The 12,434-nt window shown below is 37.1% G+C and overlaps 1 long non-coding RNA gene across 1 annotated transcript in view; it reads left to right on the top strand.

The window, feature by feature from the left end:
- Positions 1–5,391: 5,391 nt before the first annotated feature.
- The window catches only part of LOC127573358 (uncharacterized), a 29,149-nt gene continuing 22,106 nt past the window's right edge, over positions 5,392–12,434 (top strand). The window contains exon 1 of the long non-coding RNA XR_007956770.1: positions 5,392–5,447. This is a non-coding gene — a long non-coding RNA (uncharacterized LOC127573358). The remainder of the gene's footprint in view (positions 5,448–12,434) is intronic.

Here is a 12,434-nt window from a genome sequence, read left to right as displayed (position 1 = left end):
TGCCAATTTGAGAGAGAGGAGGCAATGTTTTTTCTGTGAGTCTGTGAAATTCTCTTCATCAAAGGATGTTGGAAGCAGATCTTTGAATTATTTTAAGGCAGGTAGATAGATTATTGATAAGCAAGGTTACTGTGAGAGGATGAGAATGCAGAATTGAAGTTACAATCAGATCAGCTGTGATCTTATTTACTGGCAGGTCAGGTTCAAGGAGCTAGTGACCGACTCCTGCTCTTGCTCTTAATTTATGTTTGTAAGGACATCAGATTGGTCCTTGGGCAGGGCCTGACCTTCAGACATTTGTATGCAGGGACAAGGATTGATGCAACCCTGCCTACTATTGCTGCTATCATGAACTCTTGTATTAGCTTCTACCTGCAGCTTACCAACATTGCCTGGCACACTCCATGCATCTATACACATGTATTCCAAGTCCTTAGTGATCTGCTGCACTATTTCTCCCTGTTTGATGCCTTATATTTGTGAACAAGTCTATTCCATTGTACCTTGTCTCTTTCAATTCTCTATGCATCTTGTTTCCCTCTTTACTGTTTCATTTAGGTGCCCCGTCCCCGATCAAGTTAAAACAGGTGGAATGGAATTATTGATATTATTGAGGGAGCACATTTCAGGAGACCTGACCAATTTAGATTCACAAAGAAGTCTCAATTGTATAATTCAACTAAATGGATAAATCTTAGAAATTATGTTTTCCAGATTTAATTAGTTTCATGGAAATTTCAGCTCTGGTTTTGGCTATTTTACTCCCAGTGTGCAGATTTGTAATTGGAAAACATTGGTATTAATAACAATCTTTAAGGTCCCATTAAGACAATGTTGTCAACCAGAGGGACTAACTACATTATGAAATTATCAAATGCATTACAATGAATTGTCTTACAAGTTGTAACAGCATTATCACACTTTCCAGTGTGTGAATGTTAGCAATGTATCATGTTAATTTGATGATAATATATGACAATATTTTAATATCCTATGTCCAGTCATTAGAGCCATCTGGTTTCTTGTTTCTATCCAAGATTCCAGATCTCTTACACCAAGGAAGAGAAAAAAATGTAGAAATTCATCTTCTGTCACGTGCATTAAACATGTGATGAAAAAATGCATTCACATTGAACACTCTGCTTCTGAACATCAGTTCCATTGATTTCAGCTGGAAATAATGAGGAGATTTGGTTTGAAATGTTGTGAAGAGTACATTAACAGGCATGACACCTGGTAATCCTGCATAGTGTACATTGGATTGACGATTATAGTGGCAGAGGTTGCCACCCAGGGTGAGGATCAGTGCACAGGAGGCACCCCACCCTGATGGTAGAAAGCAGAAGGCCCCACATAATTAATTATACGAAACTCTCCCCTTCTTCTTCCTGTTAGGGATTGTTTTTCCTGTTGATACCTATGCTGTTTCTTTGACAGGTATCCATGGAACAATTTTACTGATGTGTTATCAGTAATGCATGATGGTTGATGTCACTGCTCCTGCTCAAATGTATTTGTGTATCCAAGCATCTTGAGCATTGTCCGAGGTTGCAATACATGTTGTACTTGCTGTAACATCTCAATTACACTCTACCATCGGTTTTCCACAACTCCTTCAAGTGCACAACACAATTAAATTATCTGCCAATGGTCTTTGCCTGTTACATGCCTGTTCCACTCGCTCATTGTACCAGTAAATAGACTTGACAAAAATGTGTGTCGTTATAAATCTGTCATGAAAATATTACTTTTCAAAATCTGAAACTTTCAAAGCCATTAGATAAATTTCAGAATGCCTGATTGTCTCTTATCATTTAAAAGTCCTATTTTCCGGTCTAATTTGCACATGCAAATTACTTTTAATTAGTATAAGTCATTTATGTCTTATCCCCAAAAGTATCATAAATATAGCTTCAAAAATCAGACTTGTGGGGTTTGTTTTACTGAAACAAGATTACTTTCTACTTAACCTATTTTGTATATGTAAATTAGGACTAATTAGCACATAAATTATTATGTGATTTCTGGTAGTATAATGATTATAACCTCTGGCTCCATAAAAATTGGACTTGTGTTCTCAGTCATGGGGACTGAATTACATTCATATTTATATTTAAAATTAAAATAGAGCTTTATTAAAATTAAAATAGCCCTTGGGGATGCCAGAGTTTGCTTTGTCTGCCATTCTACAGTAAGGGAGCAGGCATGACTGCAACAACAATCCCCATGCAGAAAGCTCCGGATTGCAGTCCATTAACAGATGTGCTCACCACCAGAATGAAGCCTTCCGACAGCTATGGAGGGGCAAGAAAGTCCTCTTGAGATCTTCCAGTTCACTCTTTGGATCAGTTATTTTGAAGCTTAGGTAAGTCAGGGGTCAGCGTTTTCACCAGGTTATAAAGTGGTGTTTGGCCAGAGTAAAGTTTGGGGTAATTTAAGTATGAGGAAAAAAATCAATATTTTTTGAAGAACATTATACTTCTGTAAATGAAAATCAAGAACTACACATCCTGGATATCTGAACTTAAAAAACAAAACAAAATGCTGGAAATACTAAGCAGATTTGATAGCATTTGTGGAAAAGAGAAAGACAGAGATGACCAGTTGAGAGTTCCCAGTATTTTTTTTGTTCTGTTTCAGATTTCCAGCATCTGAAGTTTTTTGATTTTCATTTGTTATTAAATTCACTGGCACTTTCGTTCCAGGAATGCCAACCTTGAAGTAGCTCTCTTTTGATCTCTGATGGGATTCCCATCTTTCTTGCCTTGCTCACATCAGGTGGCTTTTCTTTCCTTTCTTGTCTTCAGTAACTTGTTGACTAAAGCTTATTTTCACAGCTGCATCTTTTTCCAAAGCAAATGTTAGGGTGAGAGAGGAAGAAAGAGCGAGAGAGAGAGCGAGAGAGAGCGAGAGAGATAGAGAAAGAAAGAGAGAGAGAGTTATGATCTACAGGCTGTCAGGAGTTCAGATTTCAGTGCATCTCAGACTTTAGTGCAATAATATTGAAATATGGAAGTACAAGACAAGTTGGAGATAGATTCTACTCATCTGACCATTGATCCCAGCAATGGAGTCATAATATCCCAGAGACATGGTCTGAATGACCTGGAGGACTGGAATACAAAAGGCAATCTTATCTAAATGAATGGGGCCACCGTGCTTGTGGAAAAAAGATCAGAGTGACTAAATGCTTGAGTTATTTTACTTTATTTTAAAATGTTAAGTATTTTCAATATATTCATATGTTTCAATTGAATTTATTTATATTTTATTCCTTCATTCTTTTGATTACTTAAACCTTTTTGACAACTCTTTAAGTGTTTCTGTCTAGCATACATCATTTCCTTCATTGTCGTAACGATTGCCTGTTTTATTTCCTGCAGATTTCTTGTCCTAAGCCCTCACCTTTAAGCCCTGAGTCCTCAGTCTTCTACCTTTAAGATCTTCCTGTAATCAAACTTTTTATCACCTTTCACAGGAACTATCAACAGATTTGCCTGAAACAGAATAAGCTTCTACATTTAATTTGCTCTATTGCTTTTTTTTTAGTTGGTTGAAGTTTACCATTAATGTTAACAATTCTTCACTCTTTAGCTTCAACACTGTACAGTTACAAACAGTGGATTTTCAGTTGTGGTGTTCACAGTTGGTTTGGGAACTGGAATATTGCTTCCAATGATGACTGCAATCTTGTTGCAGCCTAAATCTAACAAATATTCCCTTGTTGTTGTAATTTATGTATGCAATATGGTATATGTATAACCTGGATTATACTGAATACAAACAATACTAAGAGTATAATTTGTTTAACAGTTCACAATATTTGCTTCTGATAAAGTTAGCTAAGTTTTTCACTAGCAAATTCGGTAATTTCCAATTATTTTTATGTTGCTGCACCAAGCACAGTGAAGTAACAACTCTTTTAGTAAGAGGTACTTTATTTAGCCTTTGCTCCTTACATCTGCAAAGTCTCCTTTTTTATCTTGGTTACTTGCATAGATTTTTTTTCCTCTCTTCTATTTTCAATGCCGGCTTTGGAGTTCTTGCTAAAGTTATTGTTGTAAAAGCAAAGTGTCTACTTCTGTTAAGTTTCCAATGACTATCACCTGGACAAATGAGCATTAGTAATAGTCTGACCCTATTTCTCTCAAGCTAAGAGACCCAAGTCAGGTTCAATGCACAATCACATTTGTCAAAAAAATTAATGGCCATTTTAAAGATGCTTGAAGTCAAAAGCAGTTGCCAAAAAGTCTGGAATCAAAGCAAAATCAATAGTTTCAACAAAAATATTACCACAATTTCCCTCGATTAAATGTGCATTTTGAAAACAAACTATTTAAAAGGATTCCAAGATTACCTCATGGAAAGAAGGGTTTAATTTGCACTGCACATGTAACTTCGAAGAAGGAATGCACTTTTATTGTCATTTTGTACTCCAGAGTTGGTTGGAAACTGTCTAGATTTACATAATCTGAGATTTTGGTATGCATTGAAACATCATATGAATGGAAACCTGTCAGTGTACACAAAGAATTTATTTACCCTTTTGCTCAAATTGTCACAATTAATAGACCAAAGCTGTGCCACAGTTTAATAATGGTTTTGTTTTTTTAAATTATCTCAATATTGGTGATACATTTTGAAATCAATATTGCTTTTAGAACAACACTTGACCGTAAAACCTTTTGAAACTGATCAATAGTGAAAGCTAACTCTTCACCAGCAACCTGTTACTTTGCTAGGAAATTTATATCTAGCCTTCAATTAATTACATTGTTAACTAAGTGAGATTATATTCAATAACAAATTTACATGAAATGCAAATGAAGAAGTTTCCAGCTGCATAGATGGTCAATGAGCATATGAAAAAGAGATTAACGTTTTGACACATCAATATTTCTTCTAGTATAGATTCACATCAGAATTGTATATATCCTTTTTGCATGCACTAACTTTATCCCACTTAGTTCAATTAAGAATTCATGCCACTTGGATACAATATGGCCATTATTTACTAAATGGAATCATTCAATGATAGGCCAAAATTGAGGTGTCTCTCTTTTCCCAAATATTATTCTCATACAGGCTGTCTCCAGGTTCTGAATGCCTGACATATGGACACTTGTACATATTAATAAGCTCCCATAATATTATTAAATTCGAAAGTCCGATACATGTACATACATTCATTCTTATGAATGGCAGAATGAGTTTCCTCTCTCTCTCCATTTTTAGTAATTGTTCTTTCCCATCAGTCATACGTGCTTTTGATGCCATTCATTACAATACTGTGGAGGTACAGTTACCATATGAGTGATTTTGTGTATTTTCAGACTTATGAACAAAATCAACTGAAGGACATCCGTAAAAATGGAACGGCCTGTAAATACATTACATTTTAAATTAGCTAATCCTAGCACTGAATTGGCTCATTGTGGTAATAGCAGGTAAGTTAAGGTGACTAATAATAAATATTTTCTAAACAATCTGCAACATACAAGGATTCTATTGTATACCACTGACTATCATAATAAGTCAAATATCAAAATTTCAAATAATTAACATGCATACAGCAATAGTTAAAAGAAATACTTCCATTTATATTGTGCTTTTCAATTAATTATATACTTTACTTCTGAAGTCAAAATCGAATTTATTGTCATATGCAAGAGTACCTGTATGCACAGGTGAAATGAAAGCAGCAGCATCACAGGCACATAGCATAATATAAGTAGCATATAAGCAGTATAGTCACTGTTCTAATGTTTGAAACATGGTAGACAAGTTACCCGTGGCAAACTCCCACAAAGGCCAACGTAATGACAGCTAGAACATCTATTTCCAGCATGTATATTGAGAGATAACAATTGGACAAGACTGCAGGACAATTCTCCTGCTCTTCTTCAAAATGGTGTCACGAGACTGTTGACATTCACCTGAGACCGCTTGATTGCTGAAAGACAGCACCTCTGTCAGTTGTGTACCAGTGCTAGCCTTGATTTTTATGCTTTTTCTTGTAATGTGGCCAGAGCACATAAAGCTTCTGTTTTCATGAGATGGATGGAAACTTGTGTCTCTAACCACTGTAAATGTGTTTGCAGGCCCACGTTTAACTGTTAACTGCAAATTTAGTGAAATATTCACTGCATAATTCATACTGTTTGCACCTCATTTTCCTATTACCTTGAGGCGTAGTAAATGACAGGCCAGAACTTACACCGAACACTGAGGCTATCCACGCTAGCCGCTGACCTACAAGCAAAGTACACACCATTGTGGGTAGTAAAATTCTCACAGGAATGGATCTAATCCTTAGAACTGATGGGAAACTGGTCAACCTGAAAGAACTACAGTCAAAAACCAAGGTCATCAGAACCTCAGTCAATGAGCAGCAGTACGCAGATGACACTTAAGTTAAGCTCCAAGTTGCTCAAGCTTCAAACGTTCATTGACTTATTTACTGAAGCATACAAGAGGAAGGCCTTATGCTCAACATTTGCAAGACACAAGTTCTTTACTTATCTGCCCCTGACCCACCAACCTGCCCTCTATCTACAAAAGTTCCTGGCAAGATATCAGAAAATATGGTTCAGTATCTGTATCTCAAGAGACACCTCTCATTGAATATGGTTATAGATGAAATTTGCAACCATATTCAATGTACCAGTACTGCCTTTGGTCGATTGGGGAAAAGGTAATTTGAAAATCAAGACTTCAGAGCTTGCAAAAAATCTCTTGTCCACTGCTCAGCAATGACCTTTGCCATCTGATGTACTTGTGAGACCTGGGATACCAACAGCAGGCATCTCAATCCACTAACACTGTCTCCGTGTAACCTTCCAAACCTATTGGAAGGATAAAGAAACCAATGTCAGTGTCCTCTCCCAGGCTGATATCTGCAGCTTTGTGGCCCCATTTGTACTCAGTTGGCTACAACGGGCAAGCCACATTGTTTGTATACCATCATCAGACTCCCGAAATAGGCACTGTGTTCTGAGCTCTGACAAGGGAAGAGATTACTAAGTATTGAGAGAGGAAAAGATTCAAGGATGTTCTTGAAGAAACATAACATCCCCATTACTCTGGTAAACTCTGGACTGATCGTAAAAAAATGCGTAAGAAGCATTTAGGATGGTATTGCATAAACATAAGCAGTGAAGGGAGTGTGCCACATCACCAATTACCCATCTGCTCACTCCTTCAGGCACCTCCTGTCCCACCTTCCCATCTATGCACTCAGAACCCACAAAACCAGAGTGGAAGCAGGTCATCATTGATTAACAAGACTGCCTAAGATGGAGAGGACAAACCATTGATATCTTGCACTCCCAAGATTGCACTGTAATTCCCATACTGAGAATTGAACCAAGGCTGCCTGGGTGTAAACCAGGAATCCTAACCGCTAGGCCATAAGGGAACAAGTTCCTAAAATTTAGATCTAATGTTATATGTGAATCATTATTATTGCCCATGACAGTCAGACAATTAGAGAGCCAAGGAAGTCAAGACTGTGTTTTTTTAAAAATGTATTTTGTTTCCCCTTAAAAAATAAATAATTGCTTGTCAATGGCCAAACTTTCAAAATGTTGACTTGATACTCATGTGGTCAAAGTTTGAACTAAGTCTTTTGCCAGCCAAGTTTAGTAGACTGTCTCTCATGTCCAGGAGCAGTTGGACACAATCAATTCCTTTTAGATATCAAAATATGAAATGGTCCTTGCACTCTAAAGAAGTAAAACATTTAACAACTTAAAATGATGTTTTTGCCAACCTTAAAAGTTTTATAGGATTCCATCTTAAGGTAAGGTAACTAAAATTCAAAATTATCATATACATTTCATGGGATCAAAACCTTATTCTCAGTACATCAGTTTTCTTCAAATTACAGGGTAGGTAGAAATATGTGATTGCTTCTTGTAATTTGACAGGATGTAGTTCAAAACTTCAGCTTATACAGATTAAAAATAGACATGTCATATTTCAGGTGCATAAGATGTGGCTTTTGTGCCAATAGGATGGGTCTAATTATCATCACTTTTTGTGGATTTGAAATCCTTGCACTTTCATGTCCTCCCCCAACAACAAAAAAACTTCTTTTGTAACCATTTGATTTTGGATAAATTGGTGTTTTATAACAGAACTGGATTTAGAAGAGTTACATAGTTTCAGTGGAGATTTGAAATGATTCTTCATGATACCTACATTAAAATGTTTAACCTTATTATAACCCCTTTCTACTCTAGGTCTGTTAAAATTACAAAGGATTTCCATATGGATGGGTTAAGTACTCTAAAGCTGTAAAGTCACTTTGATGCCACAGCAACTTTATTATGACTGTCAGATCCACAATGATTTTAGATTTCACACTTCCAGGAATATTTAATGATATTCTACCAATCTGAACGTGCCTGCAGAAGTTTGCAGCTGATGGATATTGGAAGGCTAGCCAGGATCTCACTGGAGTGTCTGAGATTGAAGGCGAATCCTGTAAAAATTATCATTACAGCATAAATTGCCATACTTAAGGAAGCTTTTAATGGCACACCATTTATCACATAAACTACACAGGAAACACAGCAGATAGCTGTTAATTTGGCATCCATCTCCATTCTATAATGACCTATAATGTTCTGCCCTGAAAGAAATATCAAAGCAGTTTTTATTAGAATGGCCATTACAGTTCAACAAAGACAAATAGTACCCTCTAGAATTCTGTCTATCAAATATGTTAACTTCACACCAGTAAACATTATGGGTCTTTGGTTCTTACAAATCCAGGTATAAATGTTCTGCAAAATGATACGTTTCGAGTGGGACTTTGAGCCTGTGTGACTGCATGCAATAAAAATTAACAGGGAAGATTAAAAATAAGTCGTAATTGAACATGATTCTAAAATGTAGCCAAATCCAATGAGATATGGACATGTAATCCAGTGCCTTGGCACGTAATTTGAGCCTTTGAATTAGTTTCAAAGTTGCATTTGATCTGTGCACATTTACTGTATATGGTAAATGGCACTGGACCACCATATTGATAAACAGGAATACATATAAAGGAGGCAGGTTGTGATGTTGGTCAGCAAGCAATGCTGAATTGATACCAGGACAGCCAAATTAGCACTCGGCTCTTGCTAGAACCCTCTTCCAATCAGGCACAAATGAAGAAGCACTTAGCACCTAGCACTGGGCAACTTTCAGCATTCAAAAATTACTTGGCAGGTGAATTACTAATAGATTTCTATTGGGTTATGACATCAGATTTCTCCACCATCAAATTTCTGAACAGTCCATGAACCCATGAACACTACCTCGTTATTCCTCTTTTGCACTATTTATTTACTTTTGTAACTTATAGTAATTTTTATGTCTTTATGTCTTGCATTGTATTGCCGCTGCAAAACAACAAATTTCACGACGTATGTTAGTGATAATAAACCTGATTCTGATTCTGATTTTGCAATCGTTTGGTGATCTTTAGACTTCAAATATGCTGAAAGCCAGGAAGTGAAGTCAAGATTTCTGCACAAACCATTTGTTGCCAGATTCCCAATTGTGTGCATTCCCCATAATCGGGAACCAGAGCCAAAAGCATGAGCAGTTCAACAGACCAGTTCTTCCCACCTGTACCTCAGTGAGGAATAATGTGTGAAAAACCTGTGCTACAGTTAGGCTTGATGGATGTTCCAAGTGCAACCTCAGCACATGTGACAAAGAGCCACATTGTCAGTGGTTGTCAAGATGACCATCAAGGTCAACATCAAGGTCAAAGTCAAAGTTGAGTTTATTGTCATCTGCACAAGTATATCTTTGCACAGCTGCAATGTAAAACTTACTTGCAGCAGCATCACAGGTACATAGCATCAGATGCAGAACATTCGCAAGAAAAAATATATATTAAACATAAATTATACACAATTTTAACAAGAAAGAACTCAATTAAAACAAAAAAAAAGTCTATTGTAGTGCAAAGTGGTCAAAGTGGTCATAGTGTTGCTTTACTGAGATAGTGATTAGGGTTGTGCAGGTTTGTTCAGGAGCTGAATGGTTGAAGGGAAGTAGCTGTTCTTGAACCTGGTGGTGTGGGACTTCAGGCTTCTGTACCTCATGCTCGATGGTAGCTGTGAGGAGATGGCATGGCCCGGACGGTGGCGATCTTTGATGATAGATATTGCCTTCTTGAGGCAGCGCCTCATGTAGATCATGTGCCTGTGATGTATTGGGCTGAGTCCATTACTCTCTGCAGCTCCTTAAATTCCTGTGCATTCAAATTGCCATACCAGACCATGATGCAACCAGTCAGGATACTTTCAACATTACATCTGTAGAAGTTTGTTAGAGTGGTGACAAGCTGAACCTCCTTAACGTTCTAAGATAGTAAAGATGTTGGTGTGCCTTCCTTGTGATCATTTGACAGTGAACGGTGGAGTGAGAACACAGCTTTGTAATGGGATAGGATGCCATTGACTGCATGCATTTATAGTCACTGCATTATCAACTCTGAGACGTAACACCCAACTGATATATTATCATACATGAAATCTTGTGTGAGCAAACACTTCATATCTTGTTCACTGAATTTATTCTCCTTGGTGTGAAGTGTCTGGGATATATTTTGGCTTTTGCTGCACCATTTTCAACTCCATATCACTTTAAAAAACATACCACTAAAAATATGTGGAGGTTAAATACAAAGTTATGAATCCTTATTTTGTGGGTAGCACCTTAAAGGACACTGTCTATCACATCAGCTTTATGAACATACTGTACTACACAGTTTCATTTGTCCTTTAACATTCACAAGTTATCTGGTGCTACTTGCCTGTGGGTACTCTACAAAACAAGGAAGAAGAGGAAATGGCAAGGACTTAAACATAAAAATCTTATTCTAAATGCAAGTAGTTTTAGTACAGTGGTTTAAACATGCAGAATAAATTACCAGCAAAATAAGATTAATTTCAAATAACAGTTCATTCTGTAGGTTGAGACAGAATATTGTGAGGGCTAGAAATTGACCTAAATTATAAGGGTATAATTTTAACTTTGTCTCTCTGGTGAGATGTGTTTTACTCATATTTATACCTCACCCAATGTTATTTTCCTTTAAAGTATGATCCCAATTCACTCCTTCCTGCCAGATGGACCAGATTAAAACTACCCAAGTAAGAGGAGGAAAGCAACAGCATCTGGACCTGAGCCAATCATTCTTCATGGATTTGAAGGGATGCAACATAACAAGTCATAGTTTTGGTGCAGTGTGACTGGGCAAAGAGAAATCCAGCTGTAATTTCTTCAGAAACTGTAGTGCAGTGTTAATTTTAGTAAGCTGCACACAGATAGAGGATTTTTCTTCTGTTAAGTCTGGAATTTGTTTCCTCAGAAGGCATTGAAAGTAATCGCTTTATTTGGATGATTAGAGAGGTGTTTATTAACATACTTCAATTATTTGCTGATCATACGTTATTTATGTGAAGGATATATCCCCTGAACAAATATGATACTAAGCAATGTAAATTGTAGCAATTATTCACTAGAAAGGTAATGGACACATTTTATGGTTATTTTTCTAAATTGTTTTCACAACAAAATAGTCATTTGTTTCTTTGAATGAAGAAATATCTGTTGACAATGTTAATCAATGAAACACACATGATCTCACAGCTACTGGGAAAGGGCAATGGAGTATCACTAATTGGTTTGTACTTTCAAAGAGTTGGTACAGACACAATATTCAGATTGGCTTGTTTCCGTGCAGTGTGACCATCCACCATTTTATAAATCTTTCTAAGGTCCCCCCTCAGCCTCCTGTGCTCTAGGGAAAGCAGTCTCAGTTTATCCAGTATCTCCTTCTAACTCAGTCCTGGTAACATCCATGTGAATCTTTACTACATCCTTTCCAGCTTAATTACATTCTTCCTATAGTAAGTGACCAGAACTGGACACAATACTCCAAATACAGTCTCACTAACTTCTTGCACAGCTGTATCATGACATCCCAACTCTTGTACTCACTACTCTGACCAATGAAGGCAAGCATGTTAAATGCCCTCTTCACCATCCTGTCTACCTGTGTCAGAACTTTCAGGGAACTGTGTACTTGTATGCCAAGTTCTCTCTGTTCCACAACACTAGGGTCCTGCCATTTACTGTGCAAGTTCTACCCTAGTTTAACTTCCCAAAATGCAACACTTAATGAACATTTTATATCAGTATTCACCACGGAAAAAGATCTGGGTGATTGTAGTGGGGACTTGCAGTGGCCTGAAAAGCTTGAGCATGTAGATGTTAGAAAAGAGGTGGTGCTGAAACTTTAAGATAGCATCAAGTTAGATAAGTCGCCAGGACCGGAGGAGATGTACCCCAGGTTGATGTGGGAGGCGAGGGAGGAGATTGCAGAACCTCTGACGATGATCTTTGTGTCATCCATGGAGACGGGA

This window comes from Pristis pectinata, chromosome 8 (genome assembly GCF_009764475.1).
Source record: "Pristis pectinata isolate sPriPec2 chromosome 8, sPriPec2.1.pri, whole genome shotgun sequence".
NCBI lineage: Eukaryota > Metazoa > Chordata > Chondrichthyes > Rhinopristiformes > Pristidae > Pristis > Pristis pectinata.
This window is presented reverse-complemented; position numbering and strand designations above follow the sequence as displayed.